Here is a 5,757-nt window from a genome sequence, read left to right as displayed (position 1 = left end):
CTATTTATACACTTTCTATTCTTGGATTTTAGAATTTGGGTGGGCTTTTTAATTTGGTAAATAATTGAATTAAATTGGATTTTTAATTAAATTTTTAGCCCAAGAGTTACTCCCAGTGGAGTGCTCTGCTCTTGTGGGGAGCGGAGCATTGAGGCTTATCTTTGGCCTCTTTGTTGCATGCCAAGGCTTGGGAGGCATTCAGGATAGCGCTCCGCTCTTGTGGGGAGCGGAGCATTGTGGCTTGTGTTGGAGCTTGTCTTGTGCGCACACCAAGTTCCCTCCTGGCCGTGTCATGTTGCGCCTCATGCTCCCCTGGCCTTCTCAAACTTGTGCAAGGAATGAAGAGAGTAGCGCTCTGCTCTCCTTGGGAGCGGAGCATTCCTTTTGCTTGGGTGAGGTCCCAAGTTTGAAACTTGGTGGGAGCCTTTTGGTGCAAATTTCCTTGGTTTCTTGTAGCGCCTTCTCTCCACTCTTCATGACTACCCTTGGTTCGATTTGGCCAAGTTTTGCTCATTTTCCTTAGTGAGTAGCGCTCCCCCACTCCCCCTTGCTCATGAGTTCGAACCTTGTAGCCTTCACTAGCAAACTTTGCTTTTGGATTTATTCTTGAGTGAAGCCCGATAATGCTCTCAAGGGGAGCGGAGCATCATTCTTCTCTCATTTGTTTCTTGGTTCCAAATTGTGCTCCGCTCTCAAAGAGAGCGTAGCATCCAAGCTTGCTTCCTTAGTTCTTTGTTGTGCTCCCAGTAGAGTGTTGTGGCTTGCCTCCTTCATTGTGCCACGCCTCTTTGTTTCTTTTGCCACATTCTTCTCTTCCTTGGGCCACGCTTCTTAGGCCACGCTTTCTTATTTTCTTCTTTTCTTCACCTACAAGTAATCAAAACAACCAATCAAAGTATCACCAAATTCACAAGGTTTATAAATCATTTAAATATCAATTAAATTTAGCTTAAACCTCATGATTTAGTATCAATTAAATGGTGGTTGATTGATTCAAAGAAATCATGCAATCCCATTCCAAATTACTTACTTACAATGCAAGAAAGTGCATAAAACTTAATAAAAACAAGGAAAAACACTAGTAAAACTAGGCTAAGATGACTTGTCATTACAATACCAAACTTAAAACTTGCTTGTCCCCAAGCAAGCATTAAACATAAGAGAAGATAAAATGAAATAGAGAAGTCTATATGTCCTTATTAAGCAGATAGTTGAACTTGGTTCATGGGGTTTCATGCAGATCAATAGTAGCTCATTTATTACTTGCCGTTAAACAAACAATGTTTCCTCAAGGGTTCACTAAGGTTGCTGCTATAATGCCTTACTTTTTGCTTATTTCCCTTGTTAACTTTTTCCTTCTTTCTTTTGCTTAGAAAGCTTATTACTTATTGAAGGCTTGGTGGCAAATATTGCAGTAGCCTTTGGCTTAATTATACTCAACATTCCTTCACCATAGACACATGGCTCACCTTTTTCTTTCTAGGAACATTGATGCCCAGCATCTCTTTCGATAACTAAGTGTTTTGTAGCTAGGTTGCTCTTTATTGTGGACTTTCAGTTGGCAATCCCAAATCAGTTGATCTAAGTGGCCAAGTTTTGAAATACTCCTTAGAACTTACTTGTCCAAGCATATCCTAGTACAAAAACACCACAGGCATATGTCCTAGGGTCCAAGCTATTGGTGTCTAGCCTTATTGTTTGTTTCTTTGCCATTTTCTTTGGCTTTTCTATTTCTTTTTCTTTCTGTTTTGATGTACTTTCAAGGGATTTTCATTAGTTGAAGGATCATAGCAGCAAACTAGCTTAAGCTTCAAGTAGCATGTCATTTTGCAGCAATTATTTAGTGAGCTAACAATTGAATCAAACACATACCACCACTAACTTTCATTCTAACTTTTGCAACATTGAACAATTACTTTTCTAAATTTAATATCTCTCTTTTATTCAAACAGCAAGGGGAACAAAAAAAAATTTAAGCAAATGAAAGATGACAATTATTATGCAGATAACTTTTTAAGCTAAAATATGTGCGAAACAGAGAACAATTGGAGGTATATCATGTTTCAGATTTACATCTTCCTTATTTATTTTAGGAAAATGAAAGAACTTCACCACCTTCTAGTTGTCCTGTTCCTGGTTATTGCTTGATTCTCCTTTCTTCTTCTTTCTCTTCCAAAGCTTGGAGTAGTCTTGAATTTCTTCACTAGGGCACCTTCTATCCCAGACAGGATCTAATAGTCCTGAGAGCCCAACTGCCTCCAATCTTTCATGTGTTACATCTGTTTAGTGAAGAGACCTTGCTTTCTGTCGGTCTCTAAATTCTTGGCACTGCTCAAATGGTTTGATTTGTGGATCTAGTGCTGGCATATTGTGGGTCAAATACTCTAACCTTGCTTGCATATTTTCATTAGACTCTTTTTGTTGCACATGTCTAATCTCTCCAATAGTATGATGAATGTTTTTCCACTAATACAAGTTGTGAGTATATTCCCCATATTTGGCTTGGGTTAGGAACATTTTGTCATATAACTCTTGAAGTCTTGTTGTTTGTTCTCTTTGCCCCTCAAGAATCTTGGCTTGAAATTCTTGTTGTTGGACCATCATTTGTTGCTGCCAGCTCTCTAGTCTTTCCTCCATTCTGTGCTACCAAGCTTCATTTTGCTCCCTATCTTTCAAATATTGCTCCCAGTGCTCTAGATATTGCTCTTGGTGCCTTGAATATTGCTCTTGTGTTCTCATATTTTGTTGTGATATTTCCTCAAGAGCTCTTTGTAGTTGACTCATATCTATGGCACTGTGAGCTTGCTCTTCCTCTTCCTCTGATCTTCTTCTTCTTTGGGGTCTTTCTTTTTGATCATCATCCTCATTAATTCCTTCCATGTTTCTCTTTGTGATTCCCGTCCCCTTTTTTACTCTCTTTGTGTCCTCATCTTCAAAAATCACTCCAGCTTTGTTGCATAGCCTTAGAATGGTGCTTGGATGACCGAGCCTAGTTGATTTGTTTGTGCTCTCAGCTATCTCTTGAATACTGTCGGCTATGAGTTGCGCAAGGTTGATTTCTCCCCCGTGTAAGATACAGTATGTCAAGAGTGCTCGCTTGATTGTGACTCCTGAGGTGTTTCCAGTAGGGAGTATAGATCTCCTCACTACCTCATACCACCCCTTGGCCTCAGGAATGAGATTTATTCTTTTCAATTGGCTTGGGATCCCTTTTGAATCTCTTTCCCAGTCTGTGTCTTCCAAGCATATCCCCTGTAAGATCTCATCAGGGTCATTCTCTCCTTGCAGTCTGGCCTCATAGCTGAGCTCTTCATAAGTTATGATTCTCAACTTTAAGGCCCTTGTAATGGATGCTGGACTGAAATCCACTTCAACTCCTCTAACATAACTTTTGTAAGGGATGCTGTCTTCACTCTCTTTCATAGCATTTGCATAAAATTCTCTGATCATGACTGCACTAATCTTGGTAAGAGGATCGCATAGAAGGTCCCACCTTCTCTCCCTAGTGATCTGCCTCATGATGGGGTATTCTCCGTACCTCAGCTCAAAACCCCTCTCATGAATGATGTGCTTTGTTTTCATGAATCTATGATATTTTCTTTCATGAAACTTAGATCTAAACTTCCTTGTATCATAGGATGGAGGCTCGGTTACCATTGGTTCCTTCCCTTGTCTTCTCTTTGAGCTTGATGAAGCCATGAATTCAATTAGAGGGAGAAGGCAAAGATGGATTTATGGTTGGTTGAGGTATGGTTTTATAGTGTAAGGAGAATGAAGAAAGAAATGTTGCTGTTGAGAGGGAAGTGGAACGTGTTTAGGATTGCACAAGGTGGAACAAGGACTTATGATTGTAAGGAAGACTTGTATGAATATGTGATGCAAGAAATGTCCCAACCTATTTATAGGCAAGGTGTTAAAACTTTGGGCGAGGATCATACTTGAAGAGGGATTCGGTCATGACTTATGAAGGGTGGAGATTGAGTTGAACAACATAGTAACTTCATGAGATGAACGGCTTGCATGTTCTCTTGAGGATTGACAAGGATTCTCTTCCCATTGGTTGCATGAGGTTCGTCCTCCAAGGTGACTAGCATGCAGATTTTTTTTGCTTTCCAAGGTAGGCACACCTCTCTAGGCACATGTGATCCTTCCCTCTTGGCTTGTCATAGCCGTATCCTCAGCTTGTCTTTACCTCAGCCTCCTCTTTCCTAATTAAATCAAAATGGTAAGCTTTAGGACATAATTGTAGCACGGTGATAAAATGGTGAATGCTTGGATTATTTATTATGTTTCTTAGTCATAAAAGACCAATTGTGCCCCTTACTTAGTGAACCAAGGTTTGGTGAACACCAAACTTGTCTCTTGCTAAGGGATTAATGTCAAATGCAAGCAATTTATCACAATTGATGCTTTCATCATAAGTTCTGATTTATTTTTTTTAACACAAATTCATAAAATGAAACAATGCATGATTCATCCATGCATGACTTTGATTTTTTTGAACAGAAGTTGATTTTTCTGAAAGTTGGTACATGTGCAGACACCAAACTTAATGTTTGGTCATATACTTCATCGAAATGACTAAGCATATGATCTAAGAATGCTTGAAAAGCTGATTTTTGTGTGCTGTCAAGCAAACCAAACTTAGAAGTCTGGCATGTGTTTCAAAACAATGTATGCATCTTTCAAGTATGTCTAATAAAATTCAAAATCATGCTAAGGTGATCATAATTTATTGAATTCAAAAACGAACAAGAATCTTAAATCATGGATTGCCTCCCATGGAGTGCTCTTTTATTGTCATTAGCTTGACATTGGACCCCTCTTTTATGGTGGTTGATGACTGTAGTGTCTCAGCTTATCCCCCTTGACTGTGAGCTTCTTCTTTGTTCCTTGATGTTCAATTTCGGCATGCTCTAGTGAGAGTATTTTGCTGACAGTATAGTAGTCATCAGCTTGTTGGCTTACCCCCAGTTGTTGATAGATCAACTGTACTTCATCACCTTTAGAGAACCCCTCTGTTGGAATCTTTTTGTTCTTCCAACCCTTTTTGGTTTTATTCTTGTTTTTCTTCCCTCTTTTTGTTGATCCTTTCTCCTTGCAAGTGGGCTTCACTTTGGGACTTTTCTTCTCAGTGGCTAACACTTCAATATCTTCTTGAATTTCTTCATCACTCTGTACAATCTCTTTCTCATTTTGTCCTACTGTGTTATCTATTTCTTGCTTTGGAAGGTAACTGCTAATTGTCTTGTTAATTCCTTCCTTCCACTGCAAGTTTTCCTTGTCAGTTTCCTTGCAGTCTTTCTTTTCATCAATGAGCTGTATTTCTGGAAATACATTCAGGGTGACGCTTTCATCATGCATTCTGAGGGTTAACTCTCCTTGCTCTACGTCTATAATGGCCCTAACAGTGGCCAAGAATGGTCTTCCCAGTATAATGGAATTACCCTCATCCTCATCTGAATCTAAGACCACAAAATCTGTAGGGAAGATGAATTTATCTACCTTGACTAGAAGGTTCTCAATCACACCCCTGGGACATATCACTGACTTGTCCACCAATTCTAAAGACATATGTACTGGTTTCACTTCTTCTATGCATAGCTTTTTCACTAGAGAAGAAGGCATCAGATTGATACTAGCCCCTAAGTCACACATTGCCTTGTTGATGATCACACTGCCAATGGCACAAGGTAGAAAGAAAGTTCCAGGATCTTTAAGTTTAGGAGGGAGTCCCTTCTGGATTAATGCTCTGCA

At 39.4% G+C, this 5,757-nt stretch overlaps 1 pseudogene; it reads right to left on the bottom strand.

Moving 5' to 3' along the window:
- Positions 1–2,118: 2,118 nt before the first annotated feature.
- Positions 2,119–3,699, bottom strand: LOC148571708 (uncharacterized; annotated as a pseudogene).
- Between the last annotated feature and the right edge of the window lie 2,058 nt (positions 3,700–5,757).

The sequence above is a fragment of the Arachis ipaensis genome, chromosome B3 (genome assembly GCF_059453495.1).
Source record: "Arachis ipaensis isolate K30076 ecotype BB chromosome B3, ASM5945349v1, whole genome shotgun sequence".
Taxonomy (NCBI): Eukaryota; Viridiplantae; Streptophyta; class Magnoliopsida; order Fabales; family Fabaceae; genus Arachis; species Arachis ipaensis.
Note: the sequence above shows the minus strand (reverse complement) of the source record. Positions and strands in the feature narration are given on the sequence as shown.